This window comes from Ovis canadensis, chromosome 13, assembly GCF_042477335.2.
Source record: "Ovis canadensis isolate MfBH-ARS-UI-01 breed Bighorn chromosome 13, ARS-UI_OviCan_v2, whole genome shotgun sequence".
Lineage (NCBI taxonomy): Eukaryota > Metazoa > Chordata > Mammalia > Artiodactyla > Bovidae > Ovis > Ovis canadensis.
In genome coordinates, this window is record NC_091257.1 from 49,009,575 (window position 1) to 49,027,135 (window position 17,561).

The window sequence follows — 17,561 nt, forward strand, 5'->3', positions numbered from 1 at the left end:
CCAGACCAGCTGACCTGCCTCTTGAGAAACCTACATGCAGGTCAGGAAGCAACAGTTAGAGCTGGACATGGAACAACAGACTGGTTCCAAACAGGAAAAGGAGTACGTCAAGATTGTATATTGTCACCCTGCTTATTTAACTTATATGCAGAGTACATCATGAGAAACGCTGGGCTGGAGGAAGCAGAAGCTGGAATCAAGATTGCTGGGAGAAACATCAATAACCTCAGATAGGCAGATGACACCACCCTTATGGCAGAAAGTAAAGAGGAACTAAAAAGCCTCTTGATGAAAGTGAAAGAGGAGAGTGAAAATATTGGCTTAAAGCTCAACATTCAAAAAACGAACATCTGGTCCTGTCACTTCATGGCAAATAGATGGGGAAACAGTGTCAGACTTTATTTTTGGGGGCTCCAAAATCACTGCAGATGGTGACTGCAGCCATGAAATTAAAAGACAGCTACTCTTTGGAAGGAAAGTTATGATCAACTTCGGCAGCATATTAAAAAGCAGAGACATTGCTTTGTCAACAGAGGTCCGTCTAGTCAAGGCTATGGTTTTTCCAGTAGTCATGTATGGATGTGAGAGTTGGACTATAAAGAAAGCTGAGTGCTGAAGAATTGATGCTTTTGAACTGTGGTGTTGGAGAAGACTCTTGAGAGTCCCTTGGACTGCAAGGAGATCCAACCAGTCCATCCTAAAGGAGATCGGTCCTGGGTGTTCACTGGAAGGCCTGATGTTGAAGCTGAAACTCCAATACTTTGGCCAACTCATTTGAAAAGACCCTGATGCTGGGAAAGATTGAGGACAGGAGGAGAAGGGGATGACAGAGGATAAGGTGGTTGGATGGCATCACCGACTCAATGGACATGAGTTTGGGTAAACTCTGGGAGTTGGGGATGGATAGGGAAGCCTGGTGTGCTGCGGTTCATGGGGCTGCAAAGAGTTGGACGTGACTGAGTGACTGAACTGAACTGAGAGAGAGAGTGAAAGTGAAAGTCACTCAGTCGTGTCCAACTCTTTGTGACTCCATGGACTGTACAGTCCATGGAATTCTCCAGGCCTGTATACTGAAGTGGGTAGCCTTTCCCTTCTCTGGGGGATCTTCCCAACCCAGGGATCAAACCCAGGTCTCCCGTATTGCAGGCGGATTCTTTACCAGCAGAGCCACAAGGGAAGCCCCAGATAAGAAATAAATACTGAAATGTTGTAGTGAGGCTATAGCTCAGTGAATCTCAGCTGGGGGTGACTTTGTCCCCTCCCCCAACTCACCCTGGGGACATTTGGCAAAGCCTGGAGGCATTTTTAGTTGTCCCAACTGGGTGTATGTTGGCGGGGTGGAAGGGGCGCACATTGCTCCTGGCATCTAGTTAGTGGAGGCCAGGGAAGCACCTCAGTAACCTACGGTACCCAGGGCAACCCCAACATCAAAAAATTATTTAGGTTAGGAACTTCCCTCGTGGTCCAGTGATTAAGAATCTGCCTTCCAGTGCAGCGCACAGGGTTCAGTCCCTGGTCTGGGAACTAAGAGCCCATGTGCTTTGGGGCAGCTAAGTTCATAAGCCACAATGAAGACCTAGCACAATTAAAATAAATAAATAAACTAAAAAGGAGTTTTTTAAAAAAATTATCTAAGTTAAAATGTCAACAGTGCTAATGTTGAGAAACCCTGCAGTGTATAGCTTGCTTTCTTTTTCTCTTTTTCCTGTTGCTTTAGAAATTGAAGTAGTAGTTGTAAATGGCAAACACCTGACTTGAACAAAAGATGTTGTTGAACTGCTTTTAGTTCTTTGGAGAGCTGAGGTCATTTGGTTCATTTATTGCACGGAAAAGAATTCTTGCAGCCCATAGCCATGTGGTGGTCAGTGTGTCTAGCATTTGGGGTATGATTTTAGGCATGACATTTTTTCCTTACTAAAATTAATTTGATTGGGGTATTATATAATCCTGGATTATAATAGGTTTGCTTGTATGAATCCACTTCATTTTTGTATGTATAGAATTAATTATCTCCCAGTTACATGGGTTTTTGTATGTTTGAAAAATCCTTTTCAGATTCATTTTCATATGTGATGGTTATAAATAAATACTCCAGAAAATGTGTAGGGTATCCATTCCCCAACTATTTGACAGATGAGGAAACAGTTTTAGATCAAATGACTTGTCATGTGTGTTCATATGTGTTATATAGCAAGTTAGTTACCAGACCAAAGTAAGTAGAGGACTCAGAGATCTGGTTGTTAGGACCTTTTTATTTAATGACTAGGAATGTATATTTTTAATTAATTAATTTATATTTACTTATGTTTTGGCTGCACTGCACGGCCTGTGGGATCTAGTTCCCTGACCAGGGTTAGGACTCGCACCCCCCACATTGGGAGCTGAGTCTTAACCAGTGGACCACCAGGGAAATCCCCTTAGGACATTTTAAAAAGTACTAGTTATGTTTATCTCTTTTAATCTTTCTGATAGTCCTGTGAAATAATTCCTAATTTATAGAGGAGGAAATGGTGTTCAGAGATACTGAGCAACTTATTCAGGGTCACCAAACACATCAGAGTTCTTACTGTTTACACCGAGCTGTGCTGCCTCTGCTTGGATTCTTCTCTGTAAATGAATTTGCCAGTTTCTGGATAAATTCACCAGGTCTCTGCCTAACCTTACTAAGTTAGGCCTCTTGACCCTGCAGGTGAGGGAAAATTCTCCTCCACCCTCTTTGGGTCTCTGGCTGGGCCTGAGGATTAAACTGACATAAAACAGATTAACAGGAGAAAAACATACACATTTTGTTAAACTTTGACATATACACGGGGGCCATCACAAGAGAATGAAGACCTGAAGAAGTGACCAGAGCCAGAAACTTTTGCACATTTTAGACACACGATAAATTTGTGAAGAATTGACAAGACAAAGTGGGTGTGGGGCAGAGATAGTGAGTGGTGAAGAGATAATGGCAAGATAAGGGTTACTGTCATAAGATTTGTTTGTACAGCTTTCCTAGCCCCCAGTCCCCCACCTCTGCTGATAAGAATGTCTTCCTTCCTCCTGCTATGGGGAAGGTATCTTTCACTTGGGAGTTTTATCTCTTGCTCTCAGGAAGGACAAAGGAGTCTCAGAGTGTCCTTCTGCACCTGCTATTTCTTAAATGTCTTTAGTTCAAAATAATGTGTCAAGATTATTTTGGGGTGATGTGGTTTCCTTCAACATCTAGTCAAATGTTCATGTTGGCACTTGAATCAATTAGTATTTCAGTGTTTGTAATCCTACTCTGATCAGACTAGAGTGGATGCTTCACTGAGCTTTGAGAAGCCATAAGGTAGCAGTACTGGCTATTTAGAATTTATTTTTTGAGAACACTGCGGCCAAAAGCAGTGCAAAGACAGCTCTCAGCCATGTTTGAGTATACTTGGGTCATGCAACCCTTTTGCACAATTCACTTTGCCTATCTGATTAGAGGGATTTCTATTTGGGATAGGATTCTCATTCATTCTGATATTCTAATTAGAACCCTTATTAGTCTTTTTTGTTGTTGTTGTTCAGTCACTAAGTCATGTCTGACTCTTTGCTACTCCATGGACTGGAGCTTGCCAGGCTTCCCTGTCTTTTACTATCTTCCTGAGTTTGCTCCAACTCACATCCATCAAGTTGGTGATGCCATCCAACCGTCTCATCCTCTGTCTCCCCCCTTCTCCTCTTGCCTTCAATCTTTCTCAGTATCAGGGTCTTTTCCAGTGAGTCGGCTCTTTGCATCAGGTAGCCAAAGTACTGGAGCTTCAGCTTCAACCCTAGTCCTTCCAGTGAATATTCAGGGTTGATTTCCTTTAGGATTGACTGGTTTGATCTCCTTGCAGTCCAAGGGACTTGCAAGAGTCTTCTCCAACACCACAGTTTGAAAGCATCATTTCTTAATGCTTATCAGCCTTCTTTAGGGCTTCCCTCATAGCTCAGTCAGTAAAGAATCTGACTGCAATGCAGGATACCTGGGTTCGATTCCTGGGTTGAGAAGATCGCCTGGAGAAGGAAATGGCAACCTACTCCAGTATTCTTGCCTGGAGAATCCCATGCACAGAGGAGCTTGGCAGGCTATAATCCATGGGGTCCGCAAGAGTCGGACACGACTTAGCGACTAAACCAACAGCCTTCTTTAGGATACTGATGTCTCACATCAGTACATGACTACTTGAAAAACTATAACTTTGACTACACAGACCTTTGTCAGCAAAGTGTTGTCTTTGCTTTTTAATATGTTTTCTAGGTTTGTCATTTTTCTTCCAAGGAGCAAGTGTCTCAATTTTGTGGCTGCAGTCACTGTCCACAGTGATTTTGGAGCCCAAGAAAATGAAATTTGACACTGTTTCCATGTTTCCCCCATTTATTTGCCACGAAGTGATGGGCCAGCATGCCATGATTTTTGTTTCTTGAATATTGAGTTTTAAGCCGAGTTTTTCACTCTCCTCTTTCACTTTCATCAGGAGGCTCTTTAGTTCTCTTCACTTTCTGCCATTAAAGTGAAATCATCTGCATATCTGAGGTTGTTGATATTTCTCTCAGCAATCTTGATTCCAGCTTGTGAGTCATCCAGCCCAGCATTTCCTGTGATGTACTCTGCATATAAGTTAAATAAGCAGGGTGACAATATACCACCTTGATGTACTCCTTTCCCAATTTGGAACCAGTTTGTTGTTCCATGTCCCATTCTAACTGTTGCTTCTTGTTCTACATACAGGTTTCTTAGGAGGTAAGGTGGTCTGGTATTCTCATCTCTTTAAGAATTTTCCAGTTTGCTGTGATCCACACAGTCAAAGGCTTTAGCGTAGTCAGTGAAGCAGAAGTAGTTGTTTTTCTGAAATTCCCCTGCTTTTTAATACTCTGTCCAGGTTTGTCATAGCTTTTCTTCCAAGTTGCAAGTGTCTTTTAATTTCATGGTTGCAGTCACCATCCCTAGTGATTTTGGAGCCCAAGAAAATCTGTAACTGTTTCCAATTTTCCCCCATCTATTTGCCATGAAGTGATGGGACTGAATGCCATGATCTTAGTATTTTGAATGTTGAGTTTTAAGCTGGGTTTTTCACCTTCCTCTTTCACCCTCATCTAGAGGCTCTTCAGTTCCTCTTTAGTTTTTGCCATTAGATTGGTATCATCTGCTTATTTGAGGTTGTTGATATTTCTCCTGGTAATCTTGATTCCAGCATGTGATTCATTCAATCTGGCATTTTGCATGATGTACTCTGCATATAAGTTAAATAAACAGGGTGACAACATAGAGCCTTGCTGTACTCCTTTCCCAATTTTGAACCAGTCCATTGTTCCATGTCCAGTTCTAACTGCTGCTTCTTGACCTGCATATGGGTTTCTCAGGAGACAGGTAAGGTGGTCTGGTATTCCCATCTCTAAGAATTTTTCAGTTTGTTGTGATCCACACAGTCAAAGGCTTTAGCATAGTCGATAAGCAGAAGTAGATTCTTTTTTTGGAATTGCCCTGCTTTTTCTGTGATCCAGCAGATGTTGGCAATTTGATCTCTGGTTCCTCTGCTTTTTCTAAATCCAGCTTATACATCTGGAAGTTTTTAGTTCAGGTACTGTTGAATCCTAGCTTGGAGGATTTTGAGCATTACCTTGCTAGCATGTGAAATGAGTGCAATTTTATGGTCATTTGAACATTCTTTGGCATTGCCTTTCTTTGATATTGGAATGAAAACTGCCCTTTCCAGTCTTGTGGCCACTACTGAGTTTTCCAAATTTGCTGGCTTATTGGGTGTAGCACTTTAACAACATCCTCTTTTAGGATTTGAAATATAGCTCAGCTGGAATTTCTTCACCTCTGCTAGCTTTGTTCGTGGTAATGCGTCCTAAGGCCTATTTCATTCTCCGGGATGTCTGGCTCTAGGTGAGTGACCACAGCATCATGGTTATCTGGATCATTAAGAACTTTTTTTTTTTTTTTTTTTTTGTACAGTTCTTCTGTGTATTCTTATCACCTCTTCTTAGTCTCTTCTGCTTCTGTTAGGTCCTTGCCATTTTTGTCCTTTATTGTGCCCATCTTTGCATGAAATGTTCCTTAAGCTGTTTTCTTATGTCAAATTGAGACAGTTCCTCTTACTTTTTCTCCATGCTGACCTAAACCTCAAGCTGACTTGACTTCAGCAACAAACAAACGAAATATGATAATGTAATGGATGGGCTTGTTTTCCTTTCTGAAACATTTAGAGTTCATCATACTCAAGATGAGTACTTACATCATTTTTGTGAGGTAGTAGGAGCTAGGTATAGTCACTTTGTTTTCTAGGTTGAAAAATTGAAGAAGAGATGATCCATTTACCCAGATAATTAAATTGCAAAGGTAGGATTTAGAATTTAGGTTTTCAGATTTTAAAAAATCTTTAAAATCTGAAAACTTAAAAACTTAAGTTTTTGATCACTTATCTTTTTGTTTGAAGACTATTTGATGATATTCACTTCTCTTTTTTTTTTTTTGGCTACACCATAGGATCTTAATTTCCCGATCCGGGTTCAAGCCTGCATCTACCCCACTGCAAGGCATATTCTTAACTACTGGACCACTAGGGAACTCCGCATAATGATATTCAATTATTGATATACGTTTGACTAATTGGAAATATTCGTGTTTCATAAATTCATTGGCTGGATGTTGACCATTGATGGTATGAGATTATTGGTCTGGCAATCAGAGGAGAAGGAAAAGGATCCCTTTGTTAGTATAGTTGTATATTGGGCAAAAATGATTATATTTAGACTTAAAAGGTGAAGATTCTCAAGTTTCCATAAAATTGAATTATTATAACAAAAAGATTTTTCTTTCCTGCATGAAGAAAAATGGTGATAACCAAGTAACCCTTGGTTATTACAGTACAAAATAATGCAATATTTATTGTGTTATTGAAGAAAGAGACCACACCCAAGTGTAGCTGGATGAAAGCTGAATTTCATGCTTGCTGAACAAGGGAGAACTATACTTGTAGAATATGGTCCTCAAGACAGGCAGAGACTTTACAAAGGATTTTGAGGAAACATGGAATTTTTAGGATTGTTTCTTTCCAAAGTGAGTTTGGGACCCTAAACTTGGAGGTTAGGGACTGGCAAGCTATGAGGAGGAAGGGTCTTGAAGCAGGGTAGTTACTGATCAGAACTGACACTCTCAACTGTGTGTGTAAGTGGAGATATTGATTAGCGTTTAAGGATTGCTTGATGGAGCATATTTAAAACCCGTTCTTTGTTTACTTGTTTCCAACTTAGGACAAGAGCCAAAGAATAATCTTTTCCTTTCTTGAAGTTGGAGGTTAGTTACTTTAAATTTTCTCTGTGTATGTCAAACCTTAATGTTAGCAGTTGCGCTAATACAGCACTTCTGATTGTGCTTTTCTTCTGAAATTATAAAAAAAAAAGTGGAGTGACTATCATGTATCCTGCCTACCAGTCTCAAGATTCTGTGATATTTGGGACCCAGGCAGTCACAAGGATTTGTTTTATGTATAGTTGAAAAGGTAATAGTGATGTATGGATTATTTTAATGCTTTAAACATTATGGTGAAAACTGTGTTACTTTTATGTTTATCTTTCTCTCTTGTGGGGGTGTGTTGTGTCATATACCTGCCAAAATTAGTCTTGATGGATGCTGAATTATAGATCTAAAGTTTGTTGTTTTTGCTGTTGTTAGAGGTACATCTTGAAGGGATTACCTTTTGAAAGTTAACTAGCAATTATTCTTAGCAACATTTTAGAATGTTTAGGATTATATTGCATGCCTTTTCTATAAGGTAGGCAGAATCATGTTAGTGTCTGTGAATCATTTTATCACAACTACTCTATCATAGTACCATTTTTATAAAGTATTTTGGTTTAGTGTTTATTTTAAAATATTCTTATTCTTCAGAATGAAATAAAGAGCTATTTATGAGTATTTCCAGGAACTGTGACAAAAAAATAGGCCCTTTTCTAAATTGATCTCTCACAGTAATATTTTAGTTTTAAAAAATGTTTTCCTATGGAGATGTTAAAGTCAGAGGGCATTATTTTTCCTAGAAGTTCAAGAAGGCAAAATAAGTTGTTGGTATACTTTATTTTTTGTATTGAAAATTTGTTTAAAATATCCTACATGCTGTATTCACAGGAAATAAGCTCATCTTACTTAAAAAAGAATGGATGCTGTGTATATTCTATTTATATTCTGCTTATCTTTCCATCCTTAACCTACAGCTTTTGTGTCTTCTATCTTCCAGATGGGTACCATCCAGTGCTAAAGCAATATTTGTGATTTAGATAAAGCATATTAATGTGAAAGCTCTTTGAAAATGTCAAGCATGGTCCTTGTTTTTGTTTACAGTCCAAGTTTCTGACCTGCTGTGAGAGCTAACCTGAAGAGGTTAATCTTCAACCTAGTATCAAAATTGATGTTATGATATTCTTTATGAAAGAGCTGTTGATTAACTACTAAATGATACTCAGGCATATTCATTCTCAACATTTCACTTTATAAATTTATTCTAAATAGGTACTTAAGTTTTCTGGCAGAGTCTTCTGTGCCTGACTGTGGATTGATGTTTGTCGTTTAGTCACTAAGTCATGTCTGACTCTTTTGTGACCCCGTGGGCTGTAGCCTGCCGGCTCTTCTGTCCATGGAATTCTTCCCAGGCAAAAATACTGGGCTGAGTTGCCATTTCCTTCTCCAAGGAATCTTCCCCACCCAGGAAATGAATCTGTGTCTCATGTTTAATGGGCTTCCCTGGTAGCTCAGTTAGTAAAGCATCCGCCTGCAATGCAGGAGACCCCAGTTCAATTCCTAAGTCTGGAAGATGTGCTGGAGAAGGGATAGGCTACCCACTCCAGTATTCTTGGGCTTCCCTTGTGGCTTAGCTGATAAAGAATCCTCCTGCAATGCGGGAGACCTGGGTTCAATCCCTGGGTTGGAAAGATCCTCTGGCGAAGGTAAAGGCTACCCAGTTCAGTATTCTGGCCTGGAGAAGTCCATGGACTGATTGCAAAGAGTTGGACACCACTGAGCGACTTTCACTTCACTTTCACTCCTGCTTGGCAGGCAGATTTTTTTAACCACAGAGCCACCTGGGCAGCCTGCCTCACCATGGTTATTGGGATTATTCCATAGTGTCTATAGTATGAAATAATGACTTTGAAATGTGTTTTTTCTCTGTGCACATGCAGTGAATTGTTGGCCTTTTATTGCCTAATGGTATGGTCAAAAAAAGAATCTTAGGCTAGCTGATCTTTTGTAGTAAAATGGGGAAAAAAACAGGTTTATGTGCTCTTCAATAAAAGCTTTGTTTTCTGGATTTTGCTAACATAATGGTTATAAAATGGTTTGTCGTGAGTTTAATTTGCATTTCTTTGATTACTAGTGAGGCTCAACTTCTCTTCATTCACTTGCTAGCCACATGGATTTCACCTCCAGTTGCCAGATTTAGCAAATAAAAATACAGGACACTCTATTAAATTTGAATTTGAGGTAACAGTTTTTTAGTGTAAGTATATACTATGTAATTGTCAGGGCATACTTATACTGAATTTTTTTCATTATGTATCTTTAACTTAAACTTCATGGGGCATCCTGTATTTTTTCTGACCAGTTTAATTTTGTTTATCCATGAATTGTCTGCTTGTCTCTTACCCAATATTCAATTGCATGTCCTGCCTTTTGTTATTTTTCAAGAGTTCGTGGTGTAGGGAGACTATTAAATCCTACCCACCCTCCCCTTTTTTAGATGTGAACACATAATGCCCAGTCTTTGCCTGTTTGTTAGTTTTGTCTAGAATGTCCTTTGTTGAATTTTGAGGTCCTTATATTTGAGGCACTTGTTGTTATTACTTGTTAAATTCCATCAAAATTTCCCCATGGCCAGGTAAAGGTACACTTAAAAATACAAAGTCTCAGTTCCCTACAACAACAAAGGTTTATTTCTTACTCATGACATGGCTGTGGCTGTGTTCCACACCCTCTGTTACATAAAGCCAAAGGAATAGGCTTTTTGGCGATGTTGTGGTTCTGTGGCTGAAGGGACAGCATGTGGCAGAATCAGGTGCTGGGACATGGCATGTATTATTTTTCTTCATACTTTATCGACCAAAGCAAGCAAAATGGTTGATGCTTGAAATCAGTCAGGCAAGAAGAATGGTCTTGAAGTCACATGGCCTGCCCTGATGTCACTGGGGTATGGTGGTAGAATCTTCCTGTCTTGAGTCACACGACCTCCAGGTGGGTAGCTCACCTTAACTTGAAGGAGAGAAGGATGGACCTGCCACAGAAGCCAGCGAAGGAAGGAAGAGAAATGACAAGCTTTGTATCTACGACCAGATTAATGTGGTTGCTTTCATGTGGTGCTGACCGAAGGCAAACAGGCCTGTTGCATTTTTGCGAGGATTGTATTGTGGCATCTTTAAGTTTGGCTTAGAAAAACCTGTGGTGGTTTGACATTGACACTTAAAGCAACTGTTGACCTCCAATTGGCCACCAGCTCTTTGCCATGTCTTTGGAACACTTGCTTTCCTATATCTACTTCATATATGGCTAGAAAGGATGGGGAAACATGGAAATAGTGACAGACTTTATTTTTGGGGGCTCCAAAATCACTGCAGGTGGTAACTGCAGCCATGAAATTAAAAGACACTTGCTCCTTGGAAGAAAAGTTATGACCAACCTAGACAGAATATTAAAAAGTAAAGATGTTACTTTGCCAACAAAGGTCTGTCTAGTCAAAGCTATGGTTTTTCCAGTCTTATGTATCGTTGTGAGAGTTAGACTATAAAGAAAGCTGAGCGCTGAAGAATTGATGCTTTTGAACTGTGGTGTTGAAGAATACTCTTGAGAGTCCCTTGGATTGCAAGGAGATACAACCAGCCCATCCTAAAGGAAATGAGTCCTGAGTGTTCATTGGAAGGGCTGATGGTGAAGCTGAAACCAATATTTTGGCCACATGATGAGAAGAACTGACTCATTGGAAAACACCCTGATGCTGGGAAAGATTGAAGTTGGGAGGAGAAGGGGATGACAGAGGATGAGATGGTTGGATGGCATCACTGACTCAATGAACATGAGTTGGAGTAAGCTCTGGGAGTTGGTGATGGACAGGGAGGCCTGGTGTGCTATTGTCCATTGGGTCACAAAGAGTCGGACACGACTGAGCCACTGAACTGAACTGAGAAAGGATCGTGGAAAAAAAGAAAGAATCTTCCAGAGGCAAAGCCAGGCTCTATCAGACACACTGACAAAAGAGATCCTCCCTTCCCCCCAGAGAGCAGGACTGAGTTTAATTGAGGGCCTGGTTTCCCTGGTGCAGTGGGGAGTCTTTGCCTTTCTTGTCTAGCTGTATCTCGTCGTTGGTAGGGATATGTCTTTGCCATTCTTTTCTTTTCGGGATGGGAGACTTAACTGATTCATCTTGGCCCCTTGTGTATTGGGTGTGAGGTGGTAGTGGAGAGCAGGAGGTACCTGCTCTGTTAGTTTGTGGCTCACTGGGCTGGGCTGGAGCCACTTTGATATCTGTTGAAGAGATTATGCGTTGCTCAAAGACGGTAGACTGAGCTGAATCCAGCTTATCCGTTTAGGAAGATGACTGCCCAGAGTGGGAAAGAAGGTGCTCTCCCACCTCTTGACATTTAGCTTGGCCTGTAGTCCCTGTGTAGAAATTGTGTTTCTTAGGCCTCTTGTAAGCATATGAGACCCCATGTCTGAATTTTGGCAAGTGGATGGTAGTGGAAGTAACGTGTGTGACTTCTAAATCATACTTGTATTCAAGTCTGCTTCAGTCATATTCTTTTCCCCACCTCCATGAGCAAAGTGTTGTGAGTCAGCTTCTGTCACAGAGACCAAGGCAGTGTTCCCAGGGAGTGGAGGGACTAGATAGAAGGAACCTCAGTGTCTGGACCTTTCTGGGACCACTTGTCTGTCCTGAACTATTACATGGGAGAGAAACTTCTCTTTCATTTGAACCACTATATTCTTGGTTTTGTCACAGCAGATTAACCTATAGCCTAGTTTATACAGATGGCAGTGAGATAAACAGGAAACAAACAGGGAAAGTTAGATTTGAAATTGTTCTTAGTGATTTCTTTTTCAGCTGAAGCTTTTCATTAATCTTTCTATGAAAATTTATTTTTCAAATTGTTTAACAAAGAATTTAGAAATAAGCTCTTTTACTTTAACGTTGTCCTCTGATAGTTATGATATATTCCTTTTTTATTTCCTGTGCATATGTTTTACATATCTATATACAATTCTGTATCTTGATATTTTCATGTAACACTTGTTGCCTCTGTTGCTATAGAGTTCTTATACTTGCACAGGTTATTGTGGTGTTCAGTTTTACCGTGCTTTAAAGTAATTACTGTGGGCTACTATGGACTGAATTGTGCCTCCCCTCCAAGTCATGTGGAAGGCCTTAAACCCCCATGAGACTGACTGGATTGGAGATCAGGCTTTTAAGGGGGCGATTAGGGCTAGATGATCTTCAGTGTGGATCCTGATCCTATAGAACTGGTGCCCTCACAGGAAGTGGAAGAGACCCCAGAGCGCTCTCTACCATGTGAGAGCAGGATGGGAAGGAGGCTCTCTCAAACCCAGGGAGAGAGGTCTCACCAGGACCCACCATGCTGGGCTGTGGTCAAAAAAATACCCAGAGAGTGATGGTGGGGGCGGGGGGTGGTGGTGTGGAGCTGTGATGTGCTGGCGGCCCCTTCTGGGGGAGGGATAGGGTCCTGCCTCTTGATAAGGTTTCGGGTTACACAGGTGTATGCCCTTGTCAGAATATATTAACTAGTACACTGAAGATTGGTGCATTTCATTGCATGTTCAAAAGAGGGGGAAAAAATATAATACTCTACTTGAGTTAGGAGTTATGTGAGTGCTGAAATATTTAGAGGGAAGAGAAACATTTGCAACTTAGCAGTGCATACAATGCATAAAAAAATTCAGAATGACTTTGTAGCTCAGAAGTCACCAGGATTTTGGGGAGAACAAGTTTATGTTTGCAGGCAAAATCCAGATCTCAAAGGATCGAGTAGTCAAAGGGAATTGTAAAAATAATGAGTTGAAGCTGTATTACAAGATACTTGACTCTGAAGAGAAAGGGGCAAATAGGACTGTGGCAGGAGAGAGGCAGATGTCTGGGGAAGAATATTAGTTTTCTTTGTTCATTTGTTTTTTTTCTTTAAAAAAAAATAAATTAATGTATTTGATGCATTGCGTCCTAATTGTAGCAAGTGGGATCCTTGTTGCGGTGTGTGGATTTAGTTGCCCCATGGCATGTGGGATCTTGGTTCCCTGACCAGGGATCAAAGCTGCATCCCCAGCATTGGGAGGCAGATTCTTAACCACTGGACCACTAGGGAAGCCCCTGTTCATTTGTTTTCTGATGGGAGAGATTTGAACGTGTATGTGCTGTGGAGGAAAAGCCTGATGAGAAGGGGAAGGTAAAGATGGGGGCGGAGGGAGGTGGATCAGGCATAGTGGAGATCCCTAAGGAGAGGGGCTAGATGGCGTTTTAGAGCTCTGTTTCAAGGTTACCTTTGGACAGGAAGAGGTATATCCTTCCTCCATGCTGCCAGGAAGGAGGTAAGAACGGGTGTGTGTCGGTTGTTCGGGGGAGGGGGATGGAGGAAGCTGAGGGAGTCTGACCTATTAACCTCTCTTTTGTTCCTGTGGAGGTGATGTAATTTACTGAGTGGACAGGAGAGTAGGAAGCGTGAAGACATGGATGAAATTTTTTCTGTGGGTGGAGAGCGAGGACCGGATTGGGAGCCCTAAGAAATGGATGGGCTACGGATGGGGGACTGGACTGGGAACTCCGAAAAAATGAATGGGCTCCTGATAGAGGACCGTGTGTTTGCGGAGCCCCCAGTCAGCACGTCTGGGGCTTTTCATAACCCTGATTTCTGGATGGCTGGGGTGTGGGACTAAAGAAGTAGATCCTTTGATTCGTTTAGGGGAAGCACAGGCCAGCAAGAAAGTTCAGAGTTTAGGCAACATGGGGTGATCGGATCCAAGATGACAGTGCACAAGAGGTCAAGCTTAGGGCATGGTTGGTGGGTCACAAATGAAATCAGAGAGAGGTGCGGGGAAAAACGGGATCCCTAAACATACTTCAGATCAACTATGACTTCTTCATTCCTTCAAAAATATTGACCATTTTTCTTCCAAAAACTGTTCTCGGTGGTCTGGCTCTTGAGATAAAAACAAAGTCTGTGCCCTGATAGAGCTTCCTCCTGGCAGGGAGGTAGAGAATTTTGGATGGTAAGACAGTGTTAAAGAGAAAAACAAAGATGGGTCAAAGGTCAGCAGGTGACAGTGTGAATAGGAAGAGGTGACCTCTGAGCAGACTTGAGGACACGGTGCAGGCGGAGCCCCGGCCAGAGCCGGGGAGCGGGAGTGAGGCGCAGAGAGGCGCATGTTGCGTCCAGGCTTCGCTGCGGACTTAGGATTTGATTCAGGTGTCCTGGGAAGGAGGACACCACCAGTCAGAAGAGGGACTGTCTGCTTTCTGAGGGTTCATATTGGCTGTTTTTCGAGGAATTGATTGGCAGTGGGAGGCAAGGAATCTGGGGAGCCAGAAGGAGGAGAGCCTGGGCCCTGCAGGCAGTATGTGGAGTTGAAGGTTTGAGTGCCCCGAGCTTCCTGATGTAGGATCGCAGACTGCTCCTTTAAGCAGACGCGCCTGCTCCACAATACGCATTCTTTTTAGTGGAGAAAGGCCTGACCCTGACCCTGACCCTGACCCTGGCTTATTCCGCACCCTTTCCTGTTTTTGACTCTGCTCCCCGGCAGCTTCATTATTCATTCTCCCCTTTTGTCCTCACCTCGTCTTTCAAATCTGATGTACATTGTTGTCTGCTTGGCCAAGACTTCCTCTAGACTTAGGTGGTCAGACCTTTTCGTTGCAGTCTGATTTCAGGCTTCAGAACAGGTCCGTGGAGGCCTAGTATGTAAGACAGGTGAAGTGCAGTGCCTGGCCCCTCACAGCTCTTCTCTGACCCCTAGAGCAATCCTGAGATGCCTCCAAAAAATGCCTGGCCTCCCTTTCACATTGTGGAAAAGCTCTGCCCTGAACCGTGGTGCTGCCTCTTGCACAGGCCCTCCCTGGGGTCACCTGGGGTCATGCTCCTGGCTCAGCTGTGCCTTCTTAATCCTCAGGCACCTCCAGCCAGAGGGAGCCTGGGGACCTCCAGTTACAAAGTGGCGTGCTGAGGGCACATCTTCCCAGTGTTAGTTTTACTTGCTGGCTGTTATTTGATTTACTAAATTTGCACAGCAGAGATGGATGGAGTTCTAATAATAAGCCATGAATTCTGTCTTGCCTTCTCACCAAATCTTTATATTGACCCTAATTAATAGAATGGTAAATGCCTTTTTATAACAAAAGATCATAGACATATTATGATATAGAATATACCATTAGTGGGAACTCTTTAAGAGAAAAAAACACCAGTTTGAGAAATTTAAAGTTTGCCTGGGCTACTTAGGGGCTGGACTTTCAGTCTTGTGAGGATTATTTGGCCCATCTGCTCTGCATTGGGAATTAGACAAGGCTAGAGCTCACTTTGTGTGGTGGTGGATTTTTGTACTGTGTTTTTGTTTTTATTTTTAATGGAGCTATCATAATATTTTTGTTTGGTACGGAGTAGGAACTGGTCAAGATAGAGTCTTGGAACCTTCAGGTTTTCCTGATTGAAGGTAAAAGTATGAGTGTTTTCCTCCTCTAGTCAAGTTTCATTTTGACCAATATCATTAAAGTAAGCATTCAGTTCAGTTCAGTCAGTCAGTTCTGTCTCTCAGTCGTGTCTGACTCTTTGCGACCCCATGAACTGCAGCATGCCAGGCCTCCCTGTCCATCACCAACTCCTGGAGTTCACCCAAACTCACGTCCATCACGAGTCAGTGATGCCATCCAGCCGTCTCTTCCTCTTTCGTCCCCTTCTCCTCCTGCTCCCAATCCCTCCCAGCATCAGAGTCTTTTCCAATGAGTCAACTCTTCGCATGAGGTGGCCAAAGTATTGGAGTTTCAGCTTTAGCATCAGTCCTTCCAAAGAACACCCAGGACTGATCTCTTTTAGAATGGACTGCTTAGATCTCCTTGCAGTCCAAGGGACTCTCAAGAGTCTTCTCCAACACCACAGTTCAAAAGCATCAATTCTTCGGTGCTCAGCTTTCTTCACAGTCCAACTCTCACATCCATACATGACCACTGGAAAAACCATAGCCTTGACTAGATGGACCTTTGTTGGAAAAGTAATGTCTCTACTTTTCAATATGCTATCTAGGTTGGTCATAACTTTCCTTCCAAGGAGTAAGCGTCTTTTAATTTCATGGCTGCAGTCACCATCTGCAGTGATTTTGGAGCCCCCCAAAATAAAGTCTGACACTGTTTCCACTGTTTCCACTGTTTCCCCATCTATTTGCCATGAAGTGATGGGACCAGATGCCATGATCTTCATTTTCTAAATGTTGAACTTTAAGCCAACTTTTTCACTCTCCTCTCTCACTTTCATCATTGCAGCATTATAAAAAGGACTTGCAAGTGATGGCCTATTAAGGTCAGTACTCAAAACAAGGTCATCTGAGGCCACAAAATAGTTTGGCTCTTCGGATTATTTTAAAAACCAGAATATCGCCTACTTTAAAACCTGTCATGTTTCTTCTGAGTTGAGGGTGGATCTTTAAGCATTAAGATGAAAAATTTCGTTCTTTGGATTGTTTGCTGTTAAGAAATTGATTTTGGGTTAGGAATTTTTCATCGTCCTGCCAAATTATCAGGCTAACGAGGACAAAGATTTGATCTCATGTTCAGGAATCCATCCTGAGCTAAGAGTCAGTTATTGTGCCTGCTACATAACACTTTATAACACTGTATCTTTGATATAACTTAGAGAGCATATTGTCTGATTATCCATACAGGACAGCATCAGGGTTGAACTGGGGGAGACTCCTTGGACTTTCTGTCCCAATGTTTTTATCAGTATGTGGCCTCCTTAAGTTAATAAAAACAGGAGCTCTTGAGTCTGACAGTTCTTAAGTCCGTTTAATCCCAAGACATGCCACTTCTATCTGTACAGTGGGAATAGCAACACAGCATCTGTTTATTTAGTGCAAGTAGCTGCACTGAGATGAGATGAGATAAAGAAAAATTATGTATCTGATAATCTACTTGTACCAAGAATTTTTACAGAATGCTTATAACTCAGTAATAAAAAGGACAGATAACCCAATTTAAAAATTGCCCAAGCTGAATAGACATTTCTTCAAAGAGGACTTACAGATGGCTAGTAAGCACATAAAAGATGTTCAACATCATTAGTTATGGGGTATGCAAATCGCCACAGAAGATAGCAGCCACAGCCGCTACCTGACTATAATCAAAGATAGGTGATGAGAAGGGTTGATAAGAATGTGGAGAAGCTGGGATGTTCGTACATTGCTGGTGGGAATGTATAAAGGGGCAACCACTTTAGGAAACAACATGCAAGTTCTTTAAAGGTTAAAATGTGGAATTACCATAGTTACCCAGCAATTCCATTCCTAGGTATATACCTCAAAGATATGA

The 17,561-nt window shown here is 41.7% G+C and overlaps 1 protein-coding gene across 36 annotated transcripts in view; it reads left to right on the forward strand.

Annotated features, from left to right (window-relative positions):
• Window positions 1–17,561, forward strand: part of ZNF438 (zinc finger protein 438) — a 191,325-nt gene that overhangs the window by 12,614 nt on the left and 161,150 nt on the right. The window contains exon 1 of one of the 36 annotated variants that reach the window (XM_069547725.1): window positions 7,260–7,297. The exons of the other annotated variants lie outside the window; for them this stretch is intronic. The gene's annotated coding sequence lies outside the window, so the exon portion shown is untranslated. Of the gene's footprint in view, window positions 1–7,259; window positions 7,298–17,561 lie in introns of those variants that run through there. 36 annotated transcript variants of the gene reach the window in all.